Source organism: Rutidosis leptorrhynchoides, chromosome 4 (assembly GCF_046630445.1).
Source record: "Rutidosis leptorrhynchoides isolate AG116_Rl617_1_P2 chromosome 4, CSIRO_AGI_Rlap_v1, whole genome shotgun sequence".
In the NCBI taxonomy this organism is placed as follows: Eukaryota; Viridiplantae; Streptophyta; class Magnoliopsida; order Asterales; family Asteraceae; genus Rutidosis; species Rutidosis leptorrhynchoides.
In genome coordinates this window covers 529861105-529883498 of record NC_092336.1, presented here as the reverse complement: position 1 = coordinate 529883498, position 22394 = coordinate 529861105, and the positions used below count along the sequence as shown (strand labels likewise).

Here is a 22394-nt window from a genome sequence, read left to right as displayed (position 1 = left end):
AACAAATAACATTACATATATATGCGAAAATACATGTCTCTATATATTTGTAAAAACAACGACAAGTTTCTTAGTCAAACAGGCCATTAAAATAAATGATTTCAGCATTTACATTCACTTAATACATAAAACATGTCATTAAATTGTTTCTTTTATACAAACTCGTGATTTCACGAGTCATTTATTAATCCTCTAATATATTACTGTTATTTTTTATTTATATTATAATTACAATATTATATCTACTTCTACTCTTCTACTCTATATATTAAAGCAAAGTCTTAATTATGTCAGATTTTAAAAAAACTTTTAAATTTTAAATAAGGAAATCTACACCCTTAAAATAGTTAGTTTTTGATTGATCCAATGGCCAAAATTTACCTGATGTCAGAATACATATCTGATGTCAGATTTATGTGTGTTTCCTAATATACCCTTACAAATACAAATACACCACGGATCAAAACCGCTGCACACCAAATTAGTTTTCAAACCTAGTCGTTTCTATTCTCCTCCCAAATCCTCCCAAATAAAAAATGACGGGTCGATAATTTCTGCTGTCAATTTTACTTAATTTCGTTGAATAACACTCAAATTGTCAGTTTAGGGTTTGTTATTTCACGTTTTTGCAGATTCGAAGTAGATTTTAATGGCTGTTCCTGTTGAAGAAGCCATTGCGGCTCTTTCTACATTTCATTGGAGGTATACATAATATTTAGATGTTGCGAATCATAATCCTTCCATGTATAAAATACATTGACGTATATATGTATGTGTGTTTATGTGTACAGATGTTGTTGTTAACTCAATACCATCAATTATAGTATTTACCAGTATATATGGTTTGACCTAAAATTTCATTATGTATTTCTTTATTTTTCATCTGATGGACTAATGCTTATTGTATATAAGTATATTTGGATGATTGAATTTTGGTGGTGATAATCACAAATGTAAACAAATTACTCCGTATTTTGTATAGTGTATTTGCATCTCCAACTTTACTGCTACGTATTTGGAATGAAATATTAGAAACTAGATTAGGTGATCCAAATTTGACCTACATTAAGTTCAGTTTACTCTGCTGGTTTGTCTCTGATTTAGGATGATCAACCAGAGGTGCAAGGCCCAGCATTGTGGGTTTCATCAGAAAGAGGTGCAACAAGTAGTCCAATCGGTATGCGATTTCTGCTATTTTTCTTCTTCTTATTGTTAAATTGTTTCATGTGATATGTATTTGGTCATGAACTCATTATAATAACTGAATGAATCTAATATTTCAGCAAAGTCATTATTGTGATTTTACATGTGCTAAAAGTTACACAGGTTGTGATTATCTTTTTAAAGGCTATAGTTGTATGTTTTTTTGAATCATTTTTGCAGATATGGCTGCTAAGGCGTTCTATGAACCAAGGTTGGTGTATGATTTTGTTGGACAGTTTCTTAACAATGACATTTTAAGACCGCATTCAGCTCAAGATCTTATCAAGGTAATCATTTGCTTGAGTTGTCAAAATAATAATTTCAGAAGAGTTCGTGTTTATGGTTAATAAAGCTATTGATGTTTTGATATCCTACGTTTAGTATTTTGAATTTAAAGTTAACGAATATGGTTAATATGTTATATATTATATCATTCTTTTCATGTACTGTATTGATACAGATCTAACTCTAAATCATATTGATGTTTTAAACATTATGATATGGATAGCAGAGAAAATCATAGATGATACACATATATGTTACTAATATTTATTGAGTTCGTGAAAGTTTGGATACAATCGATTTTTTTATCGGATGTTTCTTGCTTCTTTTCATCTACTGTGTTGAGGGATAATCATTTGAAGTTGGATAGAATAGGTAGAACAGATGCACACCACGAGTTTGATATTGTGTCTCTAACTGAAAAAAGTTCTGATATATTTCAAAAATTGAAACATTAAACCGATTTAGTATATAAGTTGAGTTTATATTTATATTTTTATATAAGCAGTAGATGATATGTGTGCTTGATTGCATAAGAATTCTGGGTACCAACTAATAAATCAGTTTTTCATGTTCAATTTCCGATAGGCAGATTCTTTAAACTATCAAGGTTCTTCATTGGAGCAGTAAATTGGATTGATATGAGAGGACAGGACAGTTGCACTTGAGGCTAACAACAATGAAAGTGTTGATTTGGTACAATTCCTTATTTATACATTTCTGTACAACTAACATAAATAATTAGCTAATAATTAGATGAGTTTATGTCTCTACATTCATAACTAACTATCAAACTGTACCATGAAATAACTCATCTATAGGAAAGAGTTTTAAAGGAAAGGCAATCGCTGAACCGGATGTCTGGACGATTAAGAGGAAAATTAAATCTCCTCCGGAGGTTAATGACAATACATCACCAACTGCAGGTATTTATGACAATCTCTGCCGCAGAATGAGGTACTTACTGGCACCCAATGCATATATGTATAATACCTTGCTATGCGAGAACATGAATGCTTAATGAGGGAAGTGATGTCTACAGATTTGAAGTTTTGTTAAGAAAGATAATAACCAGAATTAGTCCATGTGTTCTTTCGTCTATGTAGGTTAGCCATTATACGTCTTTAATATATGTGTCAAAATGAGCGGGTCACAAAGCTTTTCCCAAGCCATTATACTTCTATTCACTTTCATCCATTTTTATTTTAGCTTTACAATTGACACACTTTAAATTGGGTCAAATTGGATAATTGTAATTCTTAAATGTGATAATGAAAGTGTAGTATAATTAAAGTAAAACCGGGTATGTATGACACAAGTCTTCTTCTATATTAAAAGAAAGTGCTAATTAAATATTCAATCTAAACCGTAGGACGACTTCGCATGTTTGAGATCTAACGATTCGTTTTCTTGTACAGCTCATAGTACATCCTCTTAGCTAATCTTCAATTATGTTTTCTAATATACCGTTTCTTGCTAGATGTCCCAAACTGATACTTTCTGTTTGTTTCTAAGTCCACACTATCATTTCAAATTAACCGCACAATTTGTATCTTTTACAGTTTCTCAAACTTGTATCAAACATTCGCTGTCTATCAAGTGCTCTACGAATGTTAAAGTAAACAAACAGCGACCGGAAATAGTTTTGATCAAAGACTAGAGTTGAAGGATGGCGATTATACTAAGTTGAACATAACTGTTCTTTATTAGTTTGCTAATTTGATGCCTTACATGCTTAATACTGAATGTTTGTTGATATGTCTGAACTATCGTGATTTGCAACTTAGTGCCCCTAACTCCAACAAATATAGTTCAGTTTTTTTTTTTTTTTTTTTTTTTTTACATTCAAAATCTCTGTAGAAAACTGTATGGATAAAACCGTATAACACCTTCGTTCCTTTAACCACCATAAAAACCTAACAACAGTTCATTCTCTCCACTACGTAACACGCTCTACCCAGCCGACGGTTTTTCATCGATTTTTTTTGTTATCATGTGCTACTTCCTTCAATTTTTAGGTGGAGATTAGGGTTTAATGCTATTCACTTGAAAGCGTTAGTTGTTATTGGCGATTGCCGCTGTTTTAGATGTTAATGCCGCTCTTTCCGTTTTGATGCCTGCTGATCTTTTGGTATGTCCCTCGAATTTGCGTACTATCTGTTTTAAAGTTTTTAATTGTTGTGCTTAATTGGGTGGGATTTGTTGATTTTGAAGGTAGGTAAGAGACCTGAGAACCTATTTGGTGTTATTTTTATAATATTACATTATTAATTATGAAGTTATGTAAAAATATTATATTATCAGTAAAAGTTATGAAGTTCAAATTAGTACAGTTAACATAAAAAAGGGGTGGATTATATTTTTAAACGAGATAATTTGTATTTGACTTAATTCAATGTTTCTGTATCCTATAATTTTCTTGTATGCCTCTATGCAGAACACAAAAGCATGTAACAGTGTTGCTTGCAAACATGTATGTGATTTATTTCAAACTCTGGTAAAGCTAGACAGATTTAGGTTTCTTAGATTTGAACATTTCCACCATTTCATCTAAGATAACATAGCACATATTATATTATTGTTGTTAGGCGCCTAACATTAGATTTATTGTTGTTAGGTAACTGAAGGAAACGAGCATCGTGAATACAGAATCCAGTCATCAACTAATTCAACCTCTAATTCTCAAACATCACCATCAGGTAATTAAATGAGTTTCTTCTATAAATCAATCAATTCATAAATTACATCTAATATAATCTTATGAGTATCCCTGCCGTATTGATGTTTGGTTAGCAAAAACCTTGCACCCCATGTGTTCGTTGAAAGTCCCGAAGGAATGACGACCACTTAGTCCTCAGAAATTTTACACTTTCGCATCATTCTTAACAAGAAGCGTTAAATATCATTGTGGTTTTCTGACTATCATCGAACTTTGAAAGCAAGGATTCGGCTAGCACTCCCGTTGCTAACATAAAGGTACATAACATAGTGTATAATTTACATATTTTATTCTATTATATTTCCCTCATTTATAAGTTTCCTAATGATGTAGCTCTCAGTACAATGTAATAACATTTCCGTTGCAATAACTTACATATATTATCGCCAAAATGAAGTTTGAAAACTGTGTGTCAACCTCAGCTGCTAAGTTCACTAACACACCAGCTTTTACTATGGATGGGGTTCGCGATGTCGCTGAGTTATATCTATTTGACACACACTAATGTTGACAACTATATATAGTTTTGAATTTGGACAGACTCCAGTTGTGTTGTCTATGAATAACCTATGTGCTCTTTTTTTTACCTAATATATACCTATTTCAAAACAGGTTCAAACTAGAATTTATATGAGGAAGAGTGTTCTGGTACGGTGACGATGAAGGCTGGTTTGATGTGCCTTCAAGATATTGAAAACAATGGTTGTTCCAAAGTGTTATGTTGATGGAGATGTGCCTGTGTTTGATTGTGCAAATTGTGGACCTGTCACTCAATTGATGCATAGGTACTAATACTTGCATACACAGAGCAAAGTTATAATACAAAAAAATATAAAAAAATAAAAGAGCAGGTACTCCCTAGGTAGGTAATTATTACTTGCAGGCGTGATGAACATTTTAGTATATACTATTCTTATTCCAAGTCTATCCAGTATATGTACTCACACTTGGTTTGATCTGTGACTATAAGAAAAATTAAAACTACTTTTCATATTGCTGAAATTTTATTTTTTTATCAATATCAGATAGGAGCATTAACTCTTAGGAATACACATGGACTAAGTGGTTTATAATTAGTTTAATTGTTTATCTGAACAATTGAACAAACGTGAGTATGCCATTTCCATGCAGTCACGAGCATATAAATAAAGGCCGCCAAAGTCAAGCAACAAGCGTGCCAGCAATTAGTTGCTCAATGCCGGCGCCACTTTAAAGTAAGACGAACTCATATTAGGTAACTATCCATTTAACATTTTTGTGTATTTTTTTTAATAGCTGTTGTGGAAACTGTTGGCTAGATTATTTGGTTGCAAATCTAAAGTTTGTTAATCCTAAATGATTATTGTAACTATTAGTACCTATCACAATCATGTTCCACACTTCCATTTTCTTAATAAATTAAAACGATGTGTAGTTACCCGAACTTTTTCATGTTTTTATATATTAAATGAAATTGATAATTACATGATTAAGTGTTTCCAACATGTTAAGCAATCAAACTTGTTAAGACTTGATTAATTGAAATAAGTTTCATATAGACAATTGACCACCCAAGTTGACCGGCGATTAACGAACGTTAAAACTTGTAAAAAAACGACATGACGATATATATATGGATATACATATAGTTAACATGAGATTATGATAAGTAAGTATCTCCATAAGTATATTAACAATGAGTTATATATATAAAAATGAGACTACTAAGTTAAGAAACTCGAAACGATATATATAACGATTGTCGTTATTACAACGTCTTACTAAATACATATGTATCATATTAAGATATTGTTACACTAGATTTAACATGATAAAATGATAATTATATATATCATTAAGTATGTTAACAATGAACTACATATGTAAAAACAAGACTACTAACTTAAGGATTTCGAAACGAGACATATATGTAACGATTATCGGTGTAACGACATTTAAATGTATATATATATATCATATTAAGATATATTAATATATCATAATATCATTATAATATAATAATTTAACATCTCATTAGATATAATAAACAATGGGTTAACAACATTAAATGAGATCGTTAACTTAAAGGTTTCAAAACAACACTTACATGTAACGACTAACGATGACTTAACGACTCAGTTAAAATGTATATACATGTAGTGTATTTAGATGTATTAATATACTTTTGGAAGACTTAAAGACATATATCAAAACACTCATACTTAACGAAAATGGTTACAGTTACATTCCCATTCTTTTTCATCAAGAATTCTAGTCGTATTCATACCCGTATTATACACAGCTTCTAGACGTACTTACTATGGTTATATACCAATAGGAACTAGCATGAGATTCCACTCTTGATTATGTCATGCATGACTAATCAATTTTAACTTCTACCATGAACTAGTCAACTAACTAGAACTCCTTTTAACCCCACTCACTACTCACCACTTACCACTCATCATTCACTCCATTTCACTTCCAATTCTCTTTCTAATTCTCTCTCAACACACACACACACACACACACACTTATGAACGAATTTTTTCAGTAGCTAATCATCATCTTCATCAAAAATTACTTCAAGAATTAAGCTATAATCATCTTAGGAAGAACACTTCAAGAACACCTCAAAAATCCTTTCAAGTTTACTAGTTTACTTCCAAGCTTTCTAATCCATTCTAAGTAATCATCTAAGATCAAGAAACCTTTGTTATTTACAGTAGGTTATCTTTTTTATTCAAGGTAATATTCATATTCAAACTTTGATTCAATTTCTATAACTATAAACTATCTTAATTCGAGTAAAAATCTTACTTGAACTTGTTTTTGTGTTATGATCCTACTTCAAGAACTTTCAAGCCATCCAAGATCCTTTGAAGCTAGATCATTTCTTGTCACTTCCAGTAGGTTTACCTACTAAACTTGAGGTAGTAATGATGTTCATAACATCATTCGATTCATATATATATAAAACTATCTTATTCGAAGGTTTAAACTCGTAATCACTAGAACATAGTTTAGTTAATTCTAAACTTGTTCGCAAACAAAAGTTAATCCTTCTAACTTGACTTTTTAAATCAACTAAACACATGTTCTATATCTATATGATATGCTAACTTAATGATTTAAAACCGGAAAACACGAAAAACACCGTAAAACCGGACATACGTCGTCGTAGTAACACCGCGGGCTGTTTTGGGTTTGATAATTAAAAACTATGGTAAACTTTGATTTAAAAGTTGTTCTTCTGGGAAAATGATTTTTCTTATGAACATGAAACTATATCCAAAAATTATGGTTAAACTCAAAGTGGAAGTATGTTTTTCAAAATGGTCATCAAGACGTCGTTCTTTCGACTGAAATGACTACCTCTTACAAAAACGACTTGTAACTTATATTTTCGACTATAAACCTATACTTTTTCTGTTTAGATTCATAAAATAGAGTTCAATATGAAACCATAGCAATTTGATTCACTCAAAACGGATTTAAAACAAAGAAGTTATGGGTAAAACAAGATTGAATATTTTTGATTGTTGTAGCTACGGGAAATATTATAACAATTCTATACAAATCATATCCTAGCTAACTTATATTGTATTATACATGTATTCTAATATATTATGTAATCTTGGGATACCATAGACACGTATGCAAATGTTTTGACATATCATATCGACCCATGTATATATATTATTTGGAACAACCATAGACACTCTATATGCAGTAATGTTGGAGTTAGCTATACAGAGTTGATGTTGATTCCAAAAATATATATACTTTGAGTTGTGATCTAGCCTGAGACGTGTATACACTGGGTCGTGGATTGATTCAAGATAATATATATCGATTTATTTCTGTACATCTAATTGTGGACAACTAGTTGTAGGTTACTAACGAGGACAGCTGACTTAATAAACTTAAAACATTAAAACGTATTAAAAATGTTGTAAATATATTTTGAACATACTTTGATATATATGTACATATTTGTTATAGGTTCGTGAATCGACCAGTGGCCAAGTCTTACTTCCCGACGAAGTAAAATATGTGAAAGTGAGTTATAGTCCCACTTTTAAAATCTAATATTTTGGGATGAGAATACATGCAATTTTATAAATGTTTTACGAAATAGACACAAGTAAATGAAACTACATTATATGGGTGAATGATCGAAGCCGAATATGCCCATTTTTAGCTTGGTAGCCTAAGAATTTGGGAACAGACCCCCAAATTGACGCGAATCCTAATGATAGATCTATCGGGCCCAACAAGCCCCATTCTGGAATTTGGAATGCTTTAGTACTTCGAAATTATCATGTCCGATGGGTGTTACGGAATGATGGGGATATTCTATATGCATCTTGTTAATGTCGGTTACCAGGTGTTCACCATATGAATGAATTTTATCTCTATGTATGGGATGTATATTGAAATATGAAATCTTGTGGTCTATTATTATGATTTGATAATATATAGGTTAAACCTATAACTCACCAACATTTTTGTTGACGTTTTAAGCATGTTTATTCTCAGGTGATTATTAAGAGCTTCCGCTGTTGCATACTAAAATAAGGACAAGATTTGGAGTCCATGCTTGTATGATATTGTGTAAAAACTGCATTCAAGAAACTTATTTTTGATGTAATATATTCTTATTGTAAACCATTATGTAATGGTCGTGTGTAAACGGTATATTTTATATTATCATTATTTGATAATTTACGTAATGCTTTTTAAACCTTTATCGATAAAATAAAGGTTATGGTTGTTTTAAAAATGAATGCAGTCTTTGAAAAACGTCTCATATAGAGGTCAAAACCTCGCGACGAAATCAATTAATATGGAACGTTTATAATCAATATGAACGGGACATTTCAGTTGGTATTAGAGCTGGTTTAACACCGTTGGTGTGGGTTAGTCGTAAAGGAGGTTCTCACAGTGTGACCTGTGGCGAAGCATTGGCTCTTACTCCTTGCGATCCCTTACGAGGGTTGGCAGTAGCAGAGAGGCAGGCCCTAAAATCAGTATCTGAGGTACACTCAGTGGTCACCAGGCGATTAGCTGGGAAGGCACTGGATGGGACGGTGGTTGTCCCCACTGTATCTACAGTTGGTATCCGAGCGTTGGTCTTAGAAAACCAGAAATTTGCATTAGTGTGTCTTATCGAGGTTGTTAGGATACATTAGTGAGTCTGGACTTCGACCGTGTTTTCTTTAAAAACGATTTCTTAACACTTTTGTTGGAAACTATATATTATTAACATGTAATTATTATGTGATATATTAATCTCTTATTGTGTTTGATATTGTGTGTTAGATGTCTACCACTAGTACAAATACCATCGACTCACCTAATAATAATGAAGAGTCGAATATACTTTGGGAAGATTCACAAATTCACGAAGAGGAACCGGAAGAGGAGGAACCAGAAGAAGAGGAACCGGAAGAAGAGGAACCAGAAGAGGAGGAATCAGAAGAGGAGGAACCGGAAGAAGAAGAGGTTCCGGAGGAGGAAATATTGATACCTATAGTAAATCGATTAAATAAAAGAAAATCATCAACCAACGGACCAAAGTTAAAAATGGTCAATGGTGTTTCCGTCGAGGAAGCAAAATATTGGGAAGATTACCAATTTTCCGATGAATCGGATCCCGATGAGGATTCCGATGATGTTATAGAAATTACCTCGACCTAATTTAATATAGCAAAAGAAAATAATAAGGGAAAAGGTATAAAAATAGAGAAACCTGATTCCAACCCCGATGAGCTTTATATGTATCGGCAATATCCGTATTTCCTAAAGTGTAACAATAACCCGAGAACCTCTAAACCACCAGGTTTTTCTAAACCATTGTGGGAAACGACGGCTCGTATTAAAGGAACACCATATATCCCTAGAAAATTAGGAAAGCGAACCAAGTCCGAAGAAGAAGAAACCAGTGATTCAGATTAGGGAGTTGTAATCATGTTGTGTATTATATGTATTGTAGTGTGCTTGTACTTTTATGTTCTATGTAAAAATTGCTTGTATTGTTTGTTAATTATCTTTTATGAATCTAATCCTTGTCTATTTTAAAGTATAAAAGCAAAATGGACTTTAAGGGTAGACAACCGAATATTTTAGAAGACCTACCAGAGGATATGATTGAGGAAATCTTGTCTAGAGTCGGTCAGAATTCATCAGCACATTTAGTTATGGCGAAATTAACTTGTCAAACATTTGAAAGACTTTCCAGAAATGCCTTAGTTTATAAAAGGCTTTCCTTTGATAGGTGAGGTATATCACATTGGGGAGACCGTAAGTTACGCCGTGTTTTCTTTAAAGCGTTAAATGCGGGGAACCCAAATGCAATTTTGCGCTACGGGTTAAGAACCTATTTTGACTCAACATATCTCAACATAGGATTTCGTGAGTTAGAAAGAGCTTCTAACATGCAACATAAAGAAGCATGTTATACTTACGGGTTAGTGATGTTCGCTTCTTACCAAAGTGAGAAAAAGAATATCGGGTTACAACTTTTAAATAAAACCTTTCCAAAAGTGACGGATTCAGTAGTTGAGGTGAGAAACAAGGTTTTTAGATTATTACGGGGCTGTTGGACATTACGAAACCCTCGTCCTTTTGACGACATTACAACATGCTGCCTAGCCAAAGGTCATAACGGTTACTTTCCACAAGACCAAGGATGGAAAGTCGTCTTAGTAAAACCAGAGTGCATGACTTGTTTCTGGACTTATGAATTACGTGTCTTTATTTCTTTTGCTGAACGACTTGCGTATTAATTAGAATTGCCTTTATAGCTGCCGAGTAGCAAAGTTATTTTGTGCTATATTTCATCCTATATGTATAATAGCGGTATTGTAAATTTGTAAAATATTGTATAAATTTGAAGGCTAAATATTATTATAATCAATTTTTTCATATAGAATTATAGTAGTTAAATTGTATATTAGCTACTAAGTATGAACTTAACGGGTAGGTACTACCCGAATTAAAACTATAAAACGCTAATATGAAGAAAAAGCTTTTATAAATGAGTTCATAATATGCTACGAAATACTATTGACTACTTTTAAAATTCTATATGATTAACTTAATTCTTTTGGGCTATTTTTGAAGGAAATGGCACCGGCAACTCGTCAGAATTTGAACATGAGCGAGGAAGACTTCCGTGTTTTCCTTGCAGCAAACATAGCCGAAGTACAGGTTGTGATGCAAAATAACAATAACTCTGGATCTAGCAGTGGAACTAATTCCACAAGAAATCGTGTAGGATGCTCCTACAAAGAATTCACTGCCTGCAAACCTTTGGAATTTGATGGAACTGAAGGACCAATTGGATTGAAACGGTGGACCGAGAAAGTCGAATCGGTGTTTGCCATAAGTAAGTGTACTGAAGAGGACAAAGTTAAGTACGTCACGCATACCTTCACAGGTACTGCGTTAACATGGTGGAACACCTATCTTGAACAGGTAGGACAAAATGCTGCTTACGCACTACCGTGGTCGGCATTCAAGCAATTGATGAACGAGCAGTACCGTCCTAGAAACGAAGTCAATAAGCTCAAGGTAGAACTTAGAGAGTTACGAACACAAGGGTTCGACATTACCACATATGAACGACGATTCACAGAGTTGTGCCTATTATGTCCAGGAACGTTCGAAGATGAAGAAGAGAAGATCGACGCGTTTATAAAAGGGGTTACCAGTAAGGATTCAAGAAGATGTGAGTTCACACGAGCCCGCTTCCATACAAAAGACAAGTAGAATGGCTCATAAACTCATAAATCAGATTGAGGGAAGAATTAAAGAGCAGGTGGTCGAAGAAGCCAACACGAAACAACTCAAGAGGAAGTGGGAGGAAAACGGTGACAAGAATCACCAGTACAACAACAATAACAATTACAACCACAATCGCAACAACTATCCCAACAACCGCAACAACAATCGCAACAATAACCACAATCCTAACAATATCTACAACAAACGTCCCAACAACAACAACAACTACAACAACCATTCCAACAACAATAACAATCCCAACAACAACCTCAATAACAACAACGGCAACAAAAACCAAAAATGCCAAAGGTGTGAAGAGTACCACCAGAATGGGTTCTGCACGACATTTTGCACCAAGTGTAAAAGAACTGGCCATGGTGCGAAAAAGTGTGAGGTCTACGGACCAAAGTTTAACAGAACTAAAGGGACAAATAGTGGCGAAATAAGTAATGCCGCCTTTGTTTGTTATGGATGTGGAAAACCGGGCCACATTAGAAGTAATTGCCCGAATCAGGGGAATACTAATGGGCAGGGCCGCGGAAGAGTTTTCAATATTAATAAGGCAGAAGCGCAGGAAGACCCGGAGCTTGTTACGAGTACGTTTCTTATTGACAATAAATCTGCTTATGTTTTATTTGATTCGGGTGCGGATAGAAGCTATATGAGTAGAGATTTTTGTGCTAAGTTAAGTTGCCCATTGACGCCTTTGGATAGTAAATTTTTACTCGAATTAGCAAACGGTAAATTAATTTCAGCAGATAATATATGTCGGGATAGAGAAATTAAACTGGGGGATGAAACGTTTAAAATTGATTTAATACCAGTCGAGTTAGGGAGTTTTGATGTAATAATTGGCATGGACTGGTTGAAAAAGGTGAGAGCAGAGGTCGTTTGTTACAAAAATGCGATTCGCATTATGCGTGAAAAAGGAAAACCTTTAATGGTGTACGGAGAAAAGAACAACGCGAAATTAAATCTTATTAGTAGTTTGAAGGCGCAAAAACTAATAAGAAAAGGTTGTTACGTCATTCTAGCACACATCAAGGAAGTTAAACCTGAAGAAAAGAACATCAGTGATGTTCCCGTCGCAAAAGAATTTCCCGATGTATTTCCGAAAGAATTACCGGGATTACCCCCACATCGATCCGTTGAATTTCAAATAGACCTTGTACCAGGAGCTGCACCAATAGCTCGTGCTCCATACAGACTCGCACCTAGCGAAATGAAAGAATTACAAAGTCAGTTACAGGAACTTTTAGAGCGTGGTTTCATTCGACCAAGCACATCACCGTGGGGAGCTCCTGTTTTGTTTGTCAAGAAGAAGGATGGTACATTTAGGTTGTGTATCGACTACCGAGAGTTGAACAAACTTACCATCAAGAACCGCTACCCACTACCGAGAATCGAAGACTTATTTGATCAACTACAAGGCTCGTCGGTTTATTCGAAGATTGATTTACGTTCTGGGTATCATCAAATGCGGGTGAAGGAGGATGATATTCCAAAGACTGCTTTTAGGACGCGTTATGGTCATTACGAGTTTATGGTTATGCCGTTTGGGTTGACTAATGCACCAGCTGTGTTCATGGACCTCATGAACCGAGTGTGTGGACCATACCTTGACAAGTTTGTCATTGTTTTTATCGATGACATACTTATTTACTCAAAGAATGACCAAGAGCACGAAGAACATTTGAGAAAAATGCTAGAGTTGTTAAGAAAAGAAAAACTGTACGCTAAGTTTTCAAAGTGTGCATTTTGGTTGGAAGAAGTTCAATTCCTCGGTCATATAGTGAACAAATAAGGTATTCAGGTGGATCCAGCAAAGATTGAAACCGTTGAAAAGTAGGAAACCCCGAAAACTCCGAAACACATACGCCAATTTTTAGGGCTAGCTGGTTATTACAGGAGATTCATCCAAGATTTTTCCAAAATAGCAAAACCCTTGACTGCATTAACGCATAAATGGAGGAAATTTGAATGGAAGGATGAACAAGAGAAAGAGTTTCAATTGTTAAAGAAAAAGTTAACTACGGCACCTATATTGTCATTACCTAAAGGGAATGATGATTTTGTGATATATTGTGACGCCTCAAAGCAAGGTCTCGGTTGTGTATTAATGCAACGAACGAAGGTAATTGCTTATGCGTCTAGAAAATTGAAGATTCACGAGCAGAATTATACGACGCATGATTTGGAATTAGGCGCGGTTGTTTTTGCATTAAAAACTTGGAGGCACTACTTATATGGGGTCAAAAGTATTATATATACCGACCACAAAAGTCTTCAACACATATTTAATCAGAAACAACTGAACATGAGGCAGCGCAGATGGATTGAATTGTTGAATGATTACGACTTTGAGATTCGTTACCACCCGGGGAAGGCAAATGTGGTAGCCGACGTCTTGAGCAGAAAAGACAGAGAACCCATTCGAGTAAAAGGTATGAATATAATGATTCACACTAACCTTACTACTCAAATAAAGGAGGGACAACAAGGAGTTTTAAAAGAGGGAAACTTAAGGGATGAAATACCCAAAGGATCGAAGAAGCATCTTAATATTCGGGAAGACGGAACCTGGTATAGGGCTGAAAGAATTTGGGTACCAAAATTTGGAGATATGAGAGAAATGGTACTTAGAGAAGCTCATAAAACCAGATACTCAATACATCCTGGAACGGAAAAGATGTACAAGGATATTAAGAAAAAAATTTGGTGGCCGGGTATGAAAGCCGATGTTGCTAAATATGTAGGAGAATGTTTGACGTGTTCTAAGGTCAAAGCTGAGCATCAGAAACCATCAGGTCTACTTCAACAACCCGAAATCCCGGAATGGAAATGGGAAAACATTACCATGGATTTCATCACTAAATTGCCAAGGACTGCAAGTGGTTTTGATACTATTTGGGTAATAGTTGATCGTCTCACCAAATCAGCACATTTCCTGCCAATAAGAGAAGATGACAAGATGGAGAAGTTAGCACGACTATATTTGAAGGAAATCGTCTCCAGACATGGAATACCAATCTCTATTATCTATGATAGGGATGGCAGATTTATTTCAAGATTCTGGCAGACATTACAGCAAGCATTAGGAACTCGTCTAGACATGAGTACTGCCTATCATCCACAAACTGATGGGCAGAGTGAAAGGACGATACAAACGCTTGAAGACATGCTACGAGCATGTGTTATTGATTTCGGAAACAGTTGGGATCGACACCTTCCGTTAGCAGAATTTTCCTACAACAACAGCTATCATTCAAGCATTGAGATGGCGCCGTTTGAAGCACTTTATGGTAGAAAGTTCAGGTCTCCGATTTGTTGTAGTGGAGTGTGGGATAGACAGATTACGGGTCCGGAGATAATACAAGAAACTACCGAGAAGATCATCCAAATTCAACAACGGTTGAAAACCGCCCAAAGTCGACAAAAGAGTTACGCTGATATTAAAAGAAAAGATATAGAATTTGAAATTGGAGAGATGGTCATGCTTAAAGTTGCACCTTGGAAAGGCGTTGTTCGATTTGGTAAACGAGGGAAATTAAATCCAAGGTATATTGGACCATTCAAGATTATTGATCGTGTCGGACCAGTAGCTTACCGACTTGAGTTACCTCAACAACTCGCGGCTGTACATAACACTTTCCACGTCTTGAATTTGAAGAAATATTTTGCTAAAGAAGATCTCACTATTCCGTTAGACGAAATCCAAATCAACGAAAAACTTCAATTCATCGAAGAACCCGTCGAAATAATGGATCGTGAGGTTAAAAGACTTAAGCAAAACAAGATACAAATTGAAAGACTTAAGCAAAACAAGATACCAATTGTTAAGGTTCGATGGAATGCTCGTAGAGGACCCGAGTTCACCTGGGAACGAGAAGATCAGATGAAGAAGAAATACCCGCACTTATTTCCAGAAGATACGACAATACCTCCAACTGCTTAAAATTTCGGGACGAAATTTATTTAACGGGTAGGTACTGTAGTGACCCGAACTTTTCCATGTTTTTATATATTAAATGAAATTGATAATTACATGATTAAGTGTTTCCAACATGTTAAGCAATCAAACTTGTTAAGACTTGATTAATTGAAATAGGTTTCATATAGACAATTGACCACCCAAGTTGACCGGCGATTCACGAACGTTAAAACTTGTAAAAAAATGACATGATGATATATATATGGATATATATATAGTTAACATGAGATTATGATAAGTAAGTATCTCCATAAGTATATTAACAATGAGTTATATACATAAAAATGAGACTACTAAGTTAAGAAACTCGAAACGATATATATAACGATTGTCGTTATTACAACGTCTTACTAAATACATATGTATCATATTAAGATATTGTTACACTATATTTAACATGATAAAATGATAATTATATATATCATTAAGTATGTTAACAATGAACTACATATGTAAAAACAAGACTACTAACTTAAGGATTTCGAAACGAGACATATATGTAACGATTATCGTTGTAACGACATTTAAATGTATATATATCATATTAAGATATATTAATATATCATAATATCATGATAATATAATAATTTAACATCTCATTAGATATAATAAACAATGGGTTAACAACATTAAATGAGATCGTTAACTTAAAGGTTTCAAAACAACACTTACATGTAACGACTAACGATGACTTAACGACTCAGTTAAAATGTATATACATGTAGTGTATTTAGATGTATTAATATACTTTTGGAAGACTTCAAGACATATATCAAAACACTCATACTTAACGAAAATGGTTACAGTTACATTCCCATTCTTTTTCATCAAGAATTCTAGTCGTATTCATACCCGTATTATACACAGCTTCTAGACGTACTTACTATGGGTATATACCAATAGGAACTAGCATGAGATTCCACTCTTGATTATGTCATGCATGACTAATCAATTTTAACTTCTACCATGAACTAGTCAACTAACTAGAACTCCTTTTAACCCCACTCACCACTCACCACTTACCACTCATCATTCACTCCATTTCACTTCCAATTCTCTTTCTAATTCTCTCTCAACACACAAACACACACACACTTATGAACGAATTTTTCCAGTAGCTAATCATCATCTTCATCAAAAATTACTTCAAGAATCAAGCTATAATCATCTTAGGAAGAACACTTCAAGAACACCTCAAAAATCCTTTCAAGTTTACTAGTTTAATTCCAAGCTTTCTAATCCATTCTAAGTAATCATCTAAGATCAAGAAACCTTTGTTATTTACAGTAGGTTATCTTTCTTATTCAAGGTAATATTCATATTCAAACTTTGATTCAATTTATATAACTATAAACTATCTTAATTCGAGTAAAAATCTTACTTGAACTTGTTTTTGTGTTATGATCCTACTTCAAGAACTTTCAAGCCATCCAAGATCCTTTGAAGCCAGATCATTTCTTGTCACTTCCAGTAGGTTTACCTACTAAACTTGAGGTAGTAATTATGTTCATAACATCATTCGATTCATATATATAAAACTATCTTATTCGAAGGTTTAAACTCGTAATCACTAGAACATAGTTTAGTTAATTCTAAACTTGTTCGCAAACAAAAGTTAATCCTTCTAACTCGACTTTTTAAATCAACTAAACACATGTTCTATATCTATATGATATGCTAACTTAATGATTTAAAACCGAAAAACACGAAAAACACCGTAAAACCGGACATACGCCGTCGTAGTAACACCGCGGGCTGTTTTGGGTTTGATAATTAAAAACTATGATAAACTTTCATTTAAAAGTTGTTCTTCTGGGAAAATGATTTTTATTATGAACATGAAACTATATCCAAAAATCATGGTTAAACTCAAAGTGGAAGTATGTTTTTCAAAATGGTCATCAAGACGTCGTTCTTTCGACTGAAATGACTACCTCTTACAAAAACGACTTGTAACTTATATTTTCGACTATAAACCTATACTTTTTCTGTTTAGATTCATAAAATAGAGTTCAATATGAAACCATAGCAATTTGATTCACTCAAAACGGATTTAAAACGAAGAAGTTATGGGTAAAACAAGATTGGATATTTTTGATTGTTGTAGCTACGGGAAATATTGTAACAATTCTATACAAATCATATCCTAGCTAACTTATATTGTATTATACATGTATTCTAATATATTATGTAATCTTGGGATACCATAGACACGTATGCAAATGTTTTGACATATCATATCGACCCATGTATATATATTATTTGGAACAACCATAGACACTCTATATGCAGTAATGTTGGAGTTAGCTATACAGGGTTGATGTTGATTCCAAAAATATATATACTTTGAGTTGTGATCTAGCCTGAGACGTGTATACACTGGGTCGTGGATTGATTCAAGATAATATATATATCGATTTATTTCTGTACATCTAATTGTGGACAACTAGTTGTAGGTTACTAACGAGGACAGCTGACTTAATAAACTTAAAATATTAAAACGTATTAAAAATGTTGTAAATATATTTTGAACAAACTTTGATATATATGTACATATTTGTTATAGGTTCGTGAATCGACCAGTGGCCAAGTCTTACTTCCCGACGAAGTAAAATATGTGAAAGTGAGTTATAATCCCACTTTTAAAATCTAATATTTTGAGATGAGAATACATGCAATTTTATAAATGTTTTACGAAATAGACACAAGTAAATGAAACTACATTATATGGGTGAATGATCGAAGCCGAATATGCCCATTTTTAGCTTGGTAGCCTAAGAATTTGGGAACAGACCCCCAAATTGACGCGAATCTTAAAGATAGATCTATCGGGCCCAACAAGCCCCATTCTGGAATTTAGAATGCTTTAGTACTTCGAAATTATCATGTCCGATGGGTGTCCCGGAATGATGGTGATATTCTATATGCATCTTGTTAATGACGGTTACCAGGTGTTCACCATATGAATGAATTTTATCTCTATGTATGGGATGTATATTGAAATATGAAATCTTGTGGTCTATTATTATGATTTGATAATATATAGGTTAAACCTATAACTCACCAACATTTTTGTTGACGTTTTAAGCATGTTTATTCTCAGGTGATTATTAAGAGCTTCCGCTGTTGCATACTAAAATAAGGACAAGATTTGGAGTCCATGCTTGTATGATATTGTGTAAAAACTGCATTCAAGAAACTTATTTTTGATGTAATATATTCTTATTGTAAACCATTATGTAATGGTCGTGTGTAAACGGTATATTTTATATTATCATTATTTGATAATCTACGTAATGCTTTTTAAACCTTTATCGATAAAATAAAGGTTATGGTTGTTTTAAAAATGAATGCAGTCTTTGAAAAACGTCTCATATAGAGGTCAAAACCTCGCGACGAAATCAATTAATATGGAACGTTTATAATCAATATGAACGGGACATTTCACGATGTTATACTATTAATTACTTAATGAGATGTTTTCTGATACGATCAATCTCTTTAACCCTTTTGACATTAAATGCATGACAAATCAAGCATTTTTTATAAGCAGGTATTGGATGAGGATTTACATAGAGCCTCATCTATTTAAGATACAAAATCTTGCAACATAACTTAACGATATTAACATCAATGAACGTGTTCAGTGCAATTCCCCTCTTATTTAATTCTCTTCCTGGAGGTGATGATGGTATGTTCTTAAACTGGTCTTTACTTGTAATATGCAACATTATTAGTAAAAAACTAAAGCTTCAGTTTAATAATATATGTGATTCTGCTCAATGTTTCTTTATTGTGGTTTTGAAAATGGGATCTTAATTTTCTTTAAGAATCCAAAAGGGATAATGTCTAACGCGAATGATGTATAATAATATATAGTGACATTTAGGGGTAATGTCTAAGTGATACTTACAATAGTATATCAATATTACAGCTGCCAGAATCACGTTGTTGGGTCGAATTTACTACTGTAACTATTAGCGGTCATGTTATTACATGAGGTATATTCAATCAAGAAGGCATATACTGCGTGACAGTTTTTTTCATGTACTAATTGCTTGAAAAATGTCCACTCATTTCATATGGAGTTGCTTTCATGCTTATATATATATCATAGTTTGGAAGAGTTACAACTTGGAATAATCCAATATTGCTAAATGTAGACCGGGATTATATATGTTGTTCTTTGTGTATTATGTTTGTTGATTCTTTATGTAACTTCTGATTTGCATAAGGTTTGTACATTAACGGGAACTTATTCCTTTTACCTTTTCCATATAATACAAAGGATTATATCAAGTGAGTAATTTTCGACTGGTTTACATTGCTAATCATGATTTTTTTTTTTTTTTTACTGACTTTCTTTGCTTGCTGCAATTCAGATCACATTAGAAGTGGTTGGAATATGGATAGACATTGGCACTGGGGTCTCCTCGGCCTCAGACTGCTCATCAGGTACCATTTGTTCGCCATGACTGGACATTTAACTGATACAAGTCTATTCAAACAAGTGTTAAGATGTTCAAATCTTTATGAATCATCGAATCATGTTAGTCACTCGGCTAATTTATTGATTTGTTACTTTTCAAAATAGTATATCGACAAAAACAAAACTTATAGATAGAATAGCCTATAACACAATATTAAACTCAGCCATACAAATACATGAACAATTATTGGATAGCCTAGAGAGTTTCGCATGCAATAAAGGTATTACGGGTGTATTTTGGTGGTCTTCGAGCTGTTACACCACACCATCATATAGTAAGGCTACTCTTTCATAAATATAATGTAGGAACAAAGCCACTATGAGTTGCAGTAGCAAACTCGACCCATTGACGTAAAAAAAAGGAAGCCTTATACTTTTAGTCTTAAATGTTCAAGTTTCACTTGATTAATTAAAAATCATACAGTCATCATGTTTAGCTAATTATGTAGATGCATTTTGAAGTAAATATCAAGCATAGGCATATCATCAAATCTTCTACAAAGAACATAAGGTAAGAAATTCAAATTGAAAATTATGATTTTTGTAATTTCAACATGTATTGAACAATATATTTAGGTATCCATATATAATTTTGGGTCTATCACATGATTCTAAATTTCAATTAGAGGTGCTCTATATCAGTACCTTTTTAATAATCCTTTAGAATTGGTACTTACTATTATTAGCAAACCTTATAATTTTGACCCATTTATTATGAATGGGTCAATTTGTATATGTTTTTGTTCTAAACGGAGATCAAGTCCTTTAGTAATTCATTTGAAGTCCTTTTGTAAATGCATCCGTGTCCCTAATCATGTAATCGTGCATAAAGTTGTCCGGAAAGATGATCGAATTGGTTATACCATCAAGGTTTCTCTTACAGAACCTCTAGCGGAAGAAATAGAAATGTAGAAAATCGGCCAATCTTGCTTGAAAACTTTCCAAATTGAACAAGGGGTGACACCATTTGAAAAGAACGCATTGACGTTTTGTTGATTTTCAAAGTCGATGATTTTCCTATGGGAGGTTACTTTTCAAACTCCTACATAAAGTTAAAAAAAAATCAGTCATATTTTATATTTCTTTGTTAGGAATCAATGATACTACTTTTGGTACCCTAACTTTCTTTTAAGATACTCCGTAGTATTTAACTTTGGTGGGTATTATTTCACATACTAATGAAGTTGTGGGAATTTTTGTTGCAATCAGTTGATATAATTTTGCTGGTCCGAGTAAATGAAGAAAAACACAAACTTGTTCTCGGCTACTAGAAAAGAATTAGAAAAGCCACGATTAACTATTTTCTAAAGGTCCATGATCAATAGTCTCCTATTATATGTAGCAAGACTAAAATAGATACATGTGAAGATATTGCAGGCATTTGCAGCTGCTGATTTATGTTGTTAATCGGTCTTTTCATTGTATCTTTCAAAATAATATTTGTTCACGATTTCGACCCTTTCCATTTCTTAGCGGTAGAATTCAATTGATAATTGTCACAAAATGGTAATAAAAAAACATGTAGAAAGCAATGGATTGTGTGTATGTTAGAGTTATCTTTTGAAATCAATTTTGTTTTCATTCATAAATATTTGCTAGCGCATAGTTGCATTGACTTTTACATTGTCCTACTCATTTTATGTGCATATAAAAGCTATACGAATACGTTCATCGTCAATAGTGGATAAATACGAATACGAATACGTTCGACCTAAATAAAAAATTTCTGTCTTGATCCCGCAAAGTTGCGGGTATTAAACTAGTTTATATTTATATGAAATATAAAATATAAAAATGTACAAAATCTCATGAAATAAAAAAATATAAAAAGAGCTTGTTAGTAGTTGTCTTTCACACTCAATCAAAATCATGCTCCACTATTATTTACTCTCAAGTCTCCCTCTTTTGAAAAACACATTCCAAAACTTCTCATAATCTTC

The 22394-nt window shown here is 33.4% G+C and overlaps 1 long non-coding RNA gene across 6 annotated transcripts; it reads left to right on the top strand.

The window, feature by feature from the left end:
* Positions 1–507: 507 nt before the first annotated feature.
* On the top strand, positions 508–5606 carry LOC139845001 (uncharacterized). Of its 6 annotated transcripts, none has more exons than XR_011758153.1 (11): positions 508–702; positions 1105–1177; positions 1384–1490; positions 2074–2181; positions 2307–2411; positions 3048–3616; positions 3923–3982; positions 4103–4184; positions 4279–4461; positions 4817–4989; positions 5336–5606. It is a non-coding gene; the product is annotated as an uncharacterized lncRNA (long non-coding RNA). The 6 variants fall into 6 exon arrangements; XR_011758154.1 differs by having other exon boundaries at positions 2307–2442; positions 3504–3616; XR_011758151.1 differs by having other exon boundaries at positions 2078–2181; positions 2307–3616.
* Positions 5607–22394: the final 16788 nt, after the last annotated feature.